The sequence below is a fragment of the Arvicanthis niloticus genome, chromosome 2, assembly GCF_011762505.2.
Source record: "Arvicanthis niloticus isolate mArvNil1 chromosome 2, mArvNil1.pat.X, whole genome shotgun sequence".
Lineage (NCBI taxonomy): Eukaryota > Metazoa > Chordata > Mammalia > Rodentia > Muridae > Arvicanthis > Arvicanthis niloticus.
The window spans coordinates 27,673,240-27,686,964 of NC_047659.1; the positions used below are offsets into that span (position 1 = coordinate 27,673,240).

A 13,725-nucleotide genomic window follows, 5' to 3' on the forward strand; every position below is an offset into this window, starting at 1 on the left:
CGAACTCAGAAATCTGCCTGCCTCTGCCTCCCAAGTGCTGGGATTAAAGGCGTGCACCACCACTGCCCGGCTCTTGGTCAATTTTTAATGGGTGGGTTTTGTTCATCATTCTGTTGTTATTTTATGATTGCTTTGCATGGAATTTTTATTGTATATCAGACATTATATATATATATTTTTAATTTCTTAGTTTCTATGAATCTTTTTTTATTTTATCAGGAAGTTTAATTATCACTCAGAAAAAAAATTGAGTGGATAACTTTCTCTGAAAAAAATTTATTGACTGTGTGGGCTGCAGTTATTACAAGGGACGAGACTGCCTGGAAGTTAAATTACCTTACTTTCTCGTATAATGACAGAAAGTCCCATTTCCAGTCTGATTATAAAGGTACACATGGCCTAAAGTGGCTGAGAATAGATACAAAACAAGAAAGGCATGAAGCAGTAAAGCTAGGGCGTGTGATGGGCTCCAGGAGAAAAATCTCAGCAATACTCCAGTGGCAACAGGGAACGTTTGACTGGAAGCCTCAGCTCTTCAGTCGGCACCTTTGTCTTTTGCTCCGCGCTTGAGGATGCGTATGAACTCAATGTAGTTGAAATTCCCCCTTTTGTCAATGGGTGCCTCCCTGTACGGCTCATCCACTTCCCCATCTGTAAAGCGGTCGTCCATGGAGGTCAGCAGCTCCCTGAGGTAATCCTCCTGGATGGTGCCGATCGCTTCCTCATCGAAGCACGCGAAGACGTTTCTGATGAAGTCCTCCGGGTCAGTGCCATTCAGCTTCTCTTCAAACATGGTGAGGAACATGGTGAAGTTGATGGGACCCGGACCCTCATTCATCATGGCTTCCAGGTATTCATCGGTGGATTTTTTTTCCCACTGAAGCCAGCATGTCGTGAAGGTCCTCCTTGTCAACGAAGCCATCCCGGTTCTGGTCGATCATGTTGAAGGCCTCTTTGAACTCTTGGATCTGGGACTGGTCAAACATGGCTAACACATTGGATGTTGTGTGCTGAGGGCGCTTCTTGGTGGTCTTTGTCTTCTCCCTTTTGCTCGACATGGTGGCGGTTAAATCCCTGCTCAGCCTCGAGTGAGAAGCTCTGAGTGAGCCTCTCTGAGAAGCTCTGCCGCCTGCCCTCACAGACTTTCTAGCTATCAGTTTCTTTGAATCTTAACCTCTGTTCTGGAACATGAACCTGTTACTGGAAAACAATTGCTCCGTTCAAAGTCTGCTTTTCAGCTTTGTTAGGTAATACCAAAGTAGCCTTTAATTTTGCCAAACTGCTGTATCTAATTTTCCAGGCTGGAGAGATAGCTCGGTAGGTAAAAGGATATGTTTTGCAAGCATGGGAACGCAGGTTTCGAATCCCAGACCCATATACAAAGCTGTGCGTGGCTTCTTGGACCTGTAACCACAATATTATGGGGGGGGGGGAGCGGCATAGACAGGAGGAATGTTGAGACTTGCTAGCCATCAACTGAACTGAAGTACCAGTGAAAAAGCCTATCTCAAGGGACAAAGACAGAGAACGATAGAGCAGAGCACAGTCTTCATCTGGCCTCCATGTGTATGGGAATGCACACATGTGTACTCACGCATTCTCTCTCTCTCTCTCTCTCTCTCTCTCTCTCTCTCTCTCTCTCTCTCTCACACACACACACACACACACACACACACTTTTTTCCCATTGTGTATACATGAGTAAAAATGAGTATGGAGACCATTCTTGTTCCTGTGTGAGCATCAAAGCATTTTCTTAAACAACCCCCCACCACCACGCTCCATTGCTTTTGAATGGTTATTTCCATGACTGTGGGTAACTCCTTGTTTGCACTGATTAATACTTAGTTTTTTTTTTTTTTTTTCCAAGTGGGAAAGTCTTTCCAGATACCTGGAAGTCTCGCTCTGTGCAGGATTCTCCACTCCAGGATCTCGGACTATAGTTTACAGTGCTTTTGTCTCTCCTCATATTCATCTCTATCATATCAGCTTTCCATGACTATCTGGGACTCTATCCCTCCACTGGAGCCCAGAAACACCACATGGTGAGTCCGGGAGATCAAGGGCTCTTCTTGCATGCTTCTCCTTCTTGGAGGGTGTTTATACGTTAAGATCCAGTACTTTCCTGTTTCTTTTATGTACTTTTAGTTGCTTACAGCTGGCCCTTAAGTCTGCTCTCTGCTTTTCATCTTGGCATGATGTAGATAGCAAATGTTTTGACTTTATTGCATATTTTTCTGTTTTCTATGAGTAGAGTGACTCTAGCATGTGTCTTTGGCTAAACCAACTTGGAATCATCTCCCTGTGAACTAACGGTAAGTATGCTTTGATGGTGTGGAAAAGTCTTCATGGAATTGACCTTGATGTACATTTTCTATATGAAGAACAGTTATTCCCATTCCTCTTCTCTTCATCAGATTCTCCTGAGCATTCTCCAGCTACTTTTTGGGAAAACCCCAAACTCCTAGCTAAGACAGACGACTCATTTCCAGTACCAAATGGGTCCATGTCTTAGCCAGAAAGTAATCAGATCATAGTGCAACTTAGAAACTCTGTTAAGGTGGCCCCAGCTCACATAGACTGCTCGCTCATATTACCCAAGACGCCCATCAGATGGGCAGCACTGTGCCTATTTCATTATCATCAAGAGTCCTATCAAATCCCATAGTGAATAGGGAATGCTTCCTAAGTGGCAATCCTGGTGTCTACTAATGCCAAGTAAAGCTCACCTATTCAGACCTTCTGTATCAGAGAAGTGATGATATAAAAAGTGATGTCATGGAGGATCTGAGGGAACAAAGACACCAACGTGTCTATTGTGCAGCTGTATGGATTCTGTTTACACTGTTCCCGGCTCTTCTGGAAAAGGGTTAATTTGTCCGCTAAGAAAATTGATTCTCTTTACATTTTCCTCCCTTGCCAGGGCAGACGCAGAGCCATTCATCAACATTTTTAAATCAAAATTGTTAAAGACCTTGCAATTCTGACTTACCAACTGATGACATCTCCCGGAGACTGTGCCACTTCCGGGATGGCGTTAGGCGTAGTACAGCCGCCAGTACCTTCACCCACTCTCCTGCATTACCAAGCCCACTCTCTCAGACTTGGCTGCCAGCTTGCCTGGAACAGGCTTCAGTGGCCCTGGAACCGTTGTGTGCGTGCTTGCAAACGCTGCAACACAGGCTAGCATGGACCCTGAGTGAGACAAGTAAGCAAGCCCGTGCTTCGGTCTTCTCTCTCTCCAGGGTTGGGCTGCTGTGTACTTCCTACTTCAACATCTAGTGTTTTCTCCCGCTTACTTGTCTGTCAGTTTTTAACTTAGCTCATTACAGGAAATGGGTATAAATTCATTGTGAGGAAAAACCAACCACCCCACCCACCCGTTTGCATGTTAGCTGGCCATAGATTACTTTTGCCAGCAGACACCTGACTGGATCAAACTAAAGGGAGCATTTCTTAAGAACTTAGAGGCAGCCTAAAATCTTACTCTTATCCCACTTCCCAGACAAAATCAGCCAGAGCCAGTGCAGCTGCGGAGGACAGACAGGGGGCGTCTACCGCAGCCTTTAAAGCGTAATCTGATTCCTCACATGCATTTCCTCTCCGTATCAAATTTAAAATTAATTAGCACTTATTGTGGGCTTATTATATGCTTAGCACCAAGTAAGTAGTTTCACAAGTTCTTTATGTCTCATTAAGCCACAAAGGCAACTCTGTGAGGTAAATATTTAATCTTCAGTTTATAGATAAGCAAACTGACACCGTAAGGGGTTAAGTGACTGTCGGACCGTTCTCCCAGCAAGTTGCTGAGGCCAGATTCTAACCTCTATCTGATTCTCCCCCCCACCCCCCCGCCCCCAACAACCCTCTCACACACAGTTTGGGAGCAAAAGTAATTAACACGAAGATTTGAAGACTGAGTGCATTAAGCTGCCCACTTATGCCCAGCAGGTCTATTAGAAGATCATTATATTTATAAACTATGGAATTATATACACAGTTTGCAATCAGATGCACACAGAGTTCAAACTACTTAGTTTGGCATGCTTTATCTGGGCACAGGAAAGAACCTCTCTGTATCCACGGAGCAGATCTCGGGGCATAATTGTTGGAGGTGAGTTTGAGGAGAGAGGGGATGTGTGCAAACTCTTAAAGCCTCCATCTGTGGAGACCCTGCTGATGATACAGTCTGAGCCTTTTTACATTGAGAGAGTAGTAAAAATATGACAATGGGAATTTATGCTGCTCACAAATATGATCTGCTTCCTCGCTGAGCATACGCTGTTTTTATTGTATGAAGAAATGTCTGTGCTATTTTAGCCTTCCCAAGTTCCATTTGCCTGGCATATGTATTATTTGTGAGCTTGGTGTCTACTAGACACATAGTCAGAGGCACAAGTTGTATGTCTTTGCATGCTATGGTGTGAGATGTACCCTCAGTGTTTGCCATTTCTAGAAGGCGGCTGGATGCCAACATGTTTAGGGCTAAATGGTCACATGTAACTCAGTTCTTTCACTGGCTTATGACAAAATATAGAGAATCAGACTTGACTTCTCCCATCACACCTCATCTTGAAATCACAATGGCTCCATTTGTTGTCAGTCAATCCCAGTGTGGCACTGTCTGTTCCCTCCTAAATGGAGGGCCATTGTTTTGGCTACGTTTCTCTTAGGGCTTTCAAGCTGGCACCTTGGTCCTCCATGGAGTCTATTCTTAGTTCAGCCTGGGAATGATGTTTTCAAGGGTTTATTCCATAGACAGGAGCCATCAACTCTGACTGAAGGCTTATTACAAGGTAGAATAACAACCCTGCTCCATAACTTATTAATAAGGATCTTGGTCTTAACAAGATCCCTGTCACAATAATGCCTCCTTTACAGACAGAGCAGTGTTAGTGGATTGACTTACCATGGGTCAAAACATCTGGTAAATGCAATAAAAATGAACCTCCCAATGTAATACATAGAGTAATATAAAAATAAAAATCTTCACTTTTTTTTAAAGTTAGTTAATTTGACAGACCAAAAAAACTAAGGTCAAACTACTTAAGATCATTCATTGTATTATCTCTCAGTGTCAGAACTGAAATATTTCATGGGACTGGAACTTACTCCAGGAGCACTCTCCTTCCTGTTTAACACTTCTGCCCTTCTCCATGCTGGGGTACCTCAGGGGTAATTTTTCCCCTCAGGAGTCACTTTGACTTCCTCCCCTTAGAGCTCTCTTTCCTAATTGGCCACATTGCTAAAGCTAACACCCCTTGAGCCTTTCTTTGCTCAGCTTAACTTCTCAGTTTCAGTGCACTTGCTGTGACTACATTTCTTGAAATGTTTTTCTTCAACCAATTTCCAAAGTTGGTTTGTTCTTCCAGTCTGCCTCAATGTCAATAACGAATTCTCTTTATTTATAAAGTGAAACAAAGAGAGTTCCTAGGACTACTTGAGATTGTGTATAAAAAGAACTTGTACCACAACCTGAGACACGTCACATTACATAGTACTAAATGGTATTTGTACCCACAGGCTTTTTCACTCGCAACCCAGTTCTGGAAATAATGACTTTTTTTTTTTTTTTTTTTTTTTTTAAATAAATGAATGGGTCACAAGCCTGGGTGTTTTCCTCCAACTTGCTCATAACTTAATTACTCCATTTATTCTATTCTATGCGTGCCACATGGCTTAGTTACCTCTCCTCAGTTTCATGTGTCTGTCTCCTCAGAGTTTGGGACGATTCTCTTCCCATGCCTAACTCTATCTCAAAGTTCCACTCTCCCTACTGGAATCCCTACTTCCTATTTCCTGCCTGATTTAACAGATCATCAGCTTTTTTTATTAACAAGTGATGCATCCATTTAGTACACAAAAGAGTCTCTGTATAGTTATTAGTAATTAAAATCATTCAAATGCATGAAAGAAGCTTTGTTGACTGAAGTTGCTTGGGAATGAATGAAGTGGCATTGATGATGTCACCACACTGGGGCATCCAGGCTTCACTGGATAAAGGACCTCCTCTCTCACCTATGCCCAAAAATGCCATCCTCCCCTAGATATACAGCTGGAGTTGTGGGTCCCTCCCTATGTGCTCCCAGGCTGGTGGTTTAGACCCTGGGAGCTCTGGTTGGTTGGTATTGTTGCTCTCCTCATGGGGCCACAAACCCTTTCAGCTCCTTCAGTCTTCTAACTCCTCTATTGGGAACCCCATGATCAGTTCAATGGTTAGCTGTGAGTATCTGCCTCTGTATATGTCAGGCTCTGACAGACCTCTAAGGAGACAGCTATATTAGGCTCCAGTCAGCATGCACTTCCTGGCATCCACAACAGCGTTTGCCTTTGGTGACTGCATATAAGATGGATACCCAGGTGGAGCAGTCTCTGAATGGCCCCTCTTTCAGTTTCTGTCCCATACTTTGACTTAATATTTGCTCCCATGAGTATTTTGTTACCTTTTCTAAGAAGTACCGAAGCACCCACACTTTGGTCTTACTTCTTCATTAGCTTCATGTGGTCTGTGAGTTGTATCTTGGATATTGCTAGTTTTGGGGCTAATATCCATTATTGAGTACATACTGTAACATGTGTTCTTTGTAACTGGGTTACCTCAGTCAGGATATTTTCTAGTTCATTTGCCTAAGAATTTCATGAATTCATTGTTTCAATAGCTGAGTAGTATTCCATTGTGTAGATGTACCACATTTTCTGTATCCATTTCTCTGTTGAAGGACATCTGGGTTCTTTCCAGTTTCTGGCTATTATAAATAAGGCTGCTATGAACATAGTGGAATATGTGTCCTTGTTATATGTTGGATTCTTTTACTGTCCAGTTTAGAGGAATATACATTTTTAAGGTGTATCTTAATGATTTTCTGAATTTCATTGGTATATGCTATAACGTCTACCATTTCATCTCCAATTGTATTAATTTGGGCCTCCTCTCTCTGTTTTTGGTTACTGTAGCTATAGATTTGACCATATTGAATATCTTTTGAAAGATTCAATTCTATATTCTTTGTATTCTATGCTTGTTTACCTTTTTAACATTTCAGTTATTTCCGTTCTGTTCTTATTTTTTCTAATTTTTTATTTAAACATTGTTTCATATTTAAATCATGTTTTCCCTTACCCTCTTCCTACTCCTCCTAGATCCTCCCCACCTCCCAACCTACCCACCAACCCACCCACACAACTTTTATGTTCTTTTCATTTTTCTCTTCCAAAAAAACAAAATAGAAAACACAAACATACAGAAAGCTCAAAAACAAAAATAAAAACATGCAAGACCAATAAGATAAAAAAATTTCAAAGCAAAAGCAACAAAGCCAAAAAGTTCTCTCTCTGTCTCTGTCTCTGTCTCTGTCTTTGTCTCTCTCTCTCTCTCTCTCTCTCTCTCTCTCTCTCTCTCACACACACACACACATATACTCAAATTATGGAGTTAATTTTGTGTTGGGCAACTACTTAATACTGGGTCCTGCTCAGGATTGTGGTTGATATACCCAGTAATACACATTGGGGAAAAACTGATTTTTTTCTTTGACAGTGGGTATCAGTTGCAAATAGTTCTTGGTTAGGTATGGGACCCCTTTCTCTATCTCCTCTTCTCAGTCATGGGACCCTATTTGTCTTGATCCTATGCAGGTCTTGTCTTATATTTTTGGTTGTGAGCCTAGCCTTTAACGGCTGAGCCATCTCTCCAGCCCAGCAGGTCTTGTCTTGTTGTGTCTCGAAGCCACTGTTTCCTTGGAGTCATCCATCACTTTTGATTTTTATCACCTTTATGCTTCCTGTTTTGTATAGATTCCTGAGCCTTGAGAAGAGGCATTTGATAAAGACATCCCACTAGGACTGAGGGGTCTGAGAGCCTACACTTCCAGAAAAATAAGAGTCCATCACAGTTGGAAGCACAGCAGCAGGAAGCAGGCATGGCAGCAAGAATGAAATTCCCTGAGTTCTCATCTTTATCACAAGTATTCAGCAGAGACAGAAAAGGGTATGTACATCTTTAAACCAGTGGTTCTTAACTTCTGGATTGTGACCCATTTAGGGGTTGAATGACAGTTTCACAATGGTTGCCTAAGACCATCAGGAAACAATTGCCACTTTTTTACTTATTTTAGCTATTTTATTTCTTCCATTCCTTATTCCACCCTGATCCCTTCTGACCCCTCAACACTAAGTATGAGAGAATAAAAGTTAGAGGGGAAAGAGGACATAGATCTCTTTTGATTACTTCCTGATGATTACATTGAGTGTTTTTTAGGGCAAATCCTATCTTCATTATTAGCAATCTCCAACTTCGTCCAGTCTCTTTGGTCATGACTACTTGACAAACTGCAACAACAACCAGGAGTAGCAAGGCAGATACCAGATACCACAAGTCCTCTCCCATTTATAGCCTTCCCATTTATAGCCTCTCTAGAGTCCCCAGAGTGAAACTATCTGAAAATGACAAAAATCACACTCCTGCTAGTGCATGAGGCAAATCATAATCACCTGCTATGAAGAAGCTTCTTAACCCACACCTGGGATTAAGACAAAAAACATATTCTCATAACATAACTGTTTTTTTAATTATTTTTGTAGACATATGGTTAGCTTTATTTTTCTTTTTATTATTATGGATTTTTTCAAGTGTCTTCTGTAGTGCTGACTTAATAGCCATGGATTCCCGCAGCTTGTTTTTATTCAGAAGAGAGATTCAGAGACCTCAAAGAACTGGCCAACTTTAAAAAAAAAAAAAAATCTACATTTCCTTCCTTCCTCCCTCCCTTCCTTCCTCCCTCCCTCCCTTCCTTCCTTTTTTCCTTCCTTCATTCCTTTCTTCCCTCCTCCTCTTCCTCCTCTTCTTCCTCCTCCTCCTCCTCCTCCTCCTCCTCCTCCTCCTCCTTCTTCTTCTTCTTCTTCTTCTCTCTCTCTCTCTCTCTCTCTCTCTCTCTCTCTCTCTCTCCTAATAAATTGAAAATGAGAAAAAGAAAAAAGAGAATGAGAACAGAGCAGGACAATGTGTGTTGGTAAATTCATGTCAGGTGGTGAATACAGGGAGAACAACCTAGAATGGATAAACAGTGTGAGTGTAGAATCTAAATAGAGTGTTTTAGTGAGTGCTGGCTGGATTCAGAATCATTCTGAGTTCTCCTCAGGCCTGCAGGTGCCATTCATACTTTTGGGTGGTCTTTAGTAAGTCTGATTCTACTCTTACCTCTGGGTAGGGTTTCATTGGTGCAGCTGACAATGGTGCTTACTTTTCTGACTGATCCTTCCTGGATCAGGTTACAAACATTAGTCCTGCCCCTGGAAAATCTTCCCCAATGCTGAAGTGCACCTTTAAGCCTACTATACGTGTGTTCCATTGTAGACTTTGATGCCAACCAGACTTCCAGTTTCCTAAATACTGTATGGCTTTGTTCAAAACTTTCTTCACCACGATTTAGAGATATCCTTCACGACACCAGCTTTGCAGACACAGAATATATGATTCAGGGAGTGTTCAGAGTGGTCAAGGTACCCATTCAGCAAGTATCTTTGGTAAAATGGCATCTCATGGGTACTCCTATCTTACATAAAAGCAGTAAGTGCTATTAATCCCTGAGCCATCTTATTACCTCCCTTTAGAGTTTTTATTTTTTTAGTGGCTTTACTCTGTCCATCTCCTTTTCTGTTCCTCTCCTTTTCACTGTGAGAACAGATCTTGACTGTGCCAATCCTTGGGACTGACTCTGCTTTGGAAAGTTCCCTGTCTTTCTTTGCCGTTGACACTAGAGAGTTTCAGCGTCACGTGCCTCTTTTGATGGCTTTTTATCCAACTTTACTTGGTTTATTCCCTTGAGATTCTAGCAGAGCATGTCTACTTGCTGTCTACCATTGTAACTCTCAGTTTTTCAATTTCTATTATTTAGAATAAATCTGATGTGGAACAAAAGCTTTGGTGGACATATTCAGTCATCTTTGGGGATTGTACCTAACGATGACACTCTGATGCTTAACACAAGCTGACACTCTTGAATACAGATGAATGGCTTTTCAAGTCACTAAACTATTTTCCACTTGAATCAGTTGTGTTTAAGTTTGAATTGCTTCATATTTTTACTATTGGTTCATAGTGTCATTCTGGTCTTTAAAAATAAAATGTAAACTTCTAAAAAAAATCATAAAGAGCAATTTTCACAAACTCAACACCCAGACTGTCATAACATTCTACCTGGTAACATCATAGTGCATTTCTTACAACAAAGAAACAAATACTGATACTTGGCTCAGTAAAGCGCAGTCTTCTTTACTGATGTTCTCTTAACTGTAATCTAATATTCTTGTTTTTCTGGGATCTGATGTTTACATCAGTCGTGACATCTCCTTTGTCTCCTCTTAGCTATAGCAAGTTCTCAGACATGCCTAGCTTTGGATGAACTTGTCTGTTTTGAATAAAGCTCTTACATTTATCTCTTTCATCAAATGTTCTCATATTTAATGAGTCACCAGTCTCAAGTCATTCTGCACAACATAAAAATAGATCAATAAAGTTGAGAGGCAAGGAATATGGCATCATTAGAAAAGCCAACTCAGCAAGAAAGTGGAGGACTCTTGTCCAAGGTCCATCTTGGCAGGCAGCTGATTTAGGAGTGGGTTATATAGGTGACTAATGGGTAAGTCTCTGCTCAGGGCACAGGAAGCATTCTCAAATGACTGACCACATGATGTGCATTTGATTCTTGTCAGCTTAGGTTCTGAGAGTCTTAAAGACTAGTGCCATTATTTCCTCGGGCTGTTCTTACAACTGATTATTTTGCTGATGTGCAATTTCTGACATAATACATAATTGGTAGGTTACAGAGGGGCAGTTGCCCTGGGATCCTCCTCTTGCTGATTGCCAAGCTCACAGGAAGGAGAGAAACCATCCTTAATGCAGGGCTTCAGAACTCATCTCCTGTTGTCTTCATGATTAGACTGAGATCATGGGTTTTGAGGATGAAGTCTACAGAAACATAAAGCCATTTGTCTTCATGTTATGTTAAGGACACATATTATCAGTGCAACTCAGAACTGCTGATGCTAACTGTGATCACCAGGTTGGAATAGTTTGGCAGATTTCACTACTTTTTTCACTACTCCCTGACCCTCTTTCTGTCCGGTACTCTCTGGGGGGTGGGGGGGGTGTTGTCTAACGATGCCTAGCGAGCAGAGAGCTAGATTTGACTTCTTTGAGAAAGGAGTGTCCACATATTTTTTCTACATGGAAAACTGTCCCTTACCCCCAATATATTTATATAATTATTTACTTATATCAGTATGGATTCATAGATGTATATTTCATTCTTTTCAGTTCTGATCCAATTCTACGTCATTTTGTTGCTCAAAGTATTGTAGGTTGGTCCAGTAGCAACTCTTTAAGTTGTGTGACTTGTGTGCCTTTGGCAGACGACACTCTCTCTCTCTCTCTCTCTCTCTCTCTCTCTCTCTCTCTCTCTCTCTCTCTCTGTGTGTGTGTGTGTTATTTAGAGACATTCCTTAGTCTCTGACATTTTCAATACTCTATATTTACTTTGTGTGCTTCCTGCTTTGGTCTTAGAATAGCCATGTGTCTAAGGAGCCCTCGTTCCTTTTATTTTAAAGTATCAAAAACTAAGATCCAAGTGCTAATCTCACTGCTCCTAGAGCACTGCCAGCCTCTTTGATCTCAGCTATTCTCTCCATGGGATTTTAATTTTCTCTTCCCTGATGAGTAACCACGCTGAACACAATCTTTTATGTTCTTTAACTTTTTTTCCTTGGGGTTTGCTTTTCATTAACTGTCAAATATTTGACTATTTTTTGTTGTTTTCTTTTAATAATTGAATTGTAAGAATTCCTCCATATTTTGAATGTGGTGGCATGAGTCTATTAAATAAACACACAGTTGTAAATGAAGATTCTTCAAATGCATTCTTAAAGTCTGTGGTGGTATAATTACCTTCTAGTTATTTAAATGTACCCAGTGGTACTGACAAACTTGGATGCATGTGCAAATAACACACTAGGGCCATTTTGCTGTTTTCTCTTCCTTTTGTCTCTTGTTTCTTGACTTCTCTTCTATTGCCTTCTTTGAGGATACATGGATCTTATGGGGTTCAATCATCATTTATAGAGCATTTAAGTCTATAGGTACTAGTTGATGTAACTTTTGTAGTGGCTGGTCTAGATATATCAGACTCAATGCCTAATTTGTGCTAGTCAACTGATATAAATGTTCACTTCATTCTTTCAAATGAATCATAGAAGTATTAATTTCATTTGACCTAGTTTACTTCCTTATTAAGCTGTGATTATTTGTGCATTTCCTACATGTACAAAGTCAGCTGTAGTCATCCTGGAGTGTTCTAATTTACTGCAGTGACTTCCCACAGCTACTTTTTAAGGTTGACTTGCTAGCACACATTATTTTACCTTTTTTTTTTTTTTTTCACACACACATATATATGCATGCTCCCTGGTTTGATGAATAGCATTTGAGTTTGTTGGACATTTTGGATGTGGTAAAACTCTGGATTTTGTTTTATATTTTTAAATGTTAAATTTTTTCCATTGAAATGTTTCACCAGAACTGCAAGCCATATATGTTACCCATCATGAGAATGTGGACCACTAACCTTCAATCTTTCGTGGTAAATGGCTGAGAGAGCTTGGCTCTTTCTCATGCCCCAATTTTGTCAGGTCATAATTTAGACCAAATCTGTGCCACCAAGGATGAGATTATTACCACTTTCACAGAACTGTACTGATGCCCAGAGAGGCAAGACGTTTCAAAAAAGTATAGATTAAGACCAGCTGACACCATCTTTTCTACCTCTTAATGCCTGGTGCAGTTAAGACTCGGGTCCTTATACCACACCAGTTATATTGAGGTGCTGGTATACAGCAAGTGCTCTTGAATACTGTTTTCATTATTAAAGTCTTCTACTGCCATGTGGGAGTTGAGGCTTAACTCACTTCTAGATCCCGCTGAAGCAATGTGAGCTCACTTCTAGATCCTCTCTGTACAATGTGCAGGACAGTTGGGGCTCTTTCTGCATCTACTAGTCATGTGAGAAAGGCTGAACTCCGTACTCAGCCTCACTGTGCCCGTCTGCCCAGGGATTGGAGTTTTGTTTGCTTAAATCATGTAGATGATGGATAACTAAATCTGTCTTTGGCCCTGTTTCCCATTAGGTGGGTAGCCTGCAGCATCACTGTCTGGTTGGACTGCCCAGAGGTAAGTGTCTAAAAATTGTAATTAGGGGCTGGAGAGATGGCTCAATAGTTGTGAGTGTCAGCTGCTCTTTCAGAGGCTTCAGTTCCCACATGAGGCAACTCAGAACACCCTGAACTTCTGCTCCTGCAACTCCCACATCTTCTGGGCCTTCTCAGGTACCTGTGCATAGCATAACATACACTGCAGACACAGATACATAAGTAAAAACCAATACTGAAGAAATAAACAAAACTAAAATAAAGTTTGTAACTGTCTTCTTTTGCTCATAAAAAAAGTCAATACTAGGTTTAAAAATTAATTAATTTTTATAGTAACAGTTACAGGAATTTTCTTTTCTAAATCAGTATGTCCTTCTACCTCATTTTTATGCTTTAGAATATATCATATAATGAAATACAAATCGCTTAAATTCATGATATTGCAGAATACCTCCCTGTGAGAGCGCACTGTGAAATCCACAGTCAGGCCCTTCTCAGATGTTCTTTGAAAAGAGACAGCAGTGGGACT

The 13,725-nt window shown here is 40.9% G+C and overlaps 1 long non-coding RNA gene and 1 pseudogene across 7 annotated transcripts in view; one reads left to right on the forward strand and one right to left on the reverse strand.

The window, feature by feature from the left end:
• The window catches only part of LOC143441308 (uncharacterized), a 71,552-nt gene that overhangs the window by 41,463 nt on the left and 16,364 nt on the right, over positions 1-13,725 (forward strand). For 6 of the 7 annotated variants that reach the window (XR_013108600.1, XR_013108597.1, XR_013108595.1 and 3 more), the window contains exons 3-7: positions 1,870-2,044; positions 2,254-2,314; positions 2,923-3,207; positions 7,794-7,986; positions 13,176-13,218. This is a non-coding gene — a long non-coding RNA (uncharacterized LOC143441308). The remainder of the gene's footprint in view (positions 1-1,869; positions 2,045-2,253; positions 2,315-2,922; positions 3,208-7,793; positions 7,987-13,175; positions 13,219-13,725) is intronic. The other variant, XR_013108599.1, reaches the window with a different exon arrangement.
• LOC117702931 (myosin regulatory light chain RLC-A pseudogene) lies at positions 217-1,215 on the reverse strand (annotated as a pseudogene).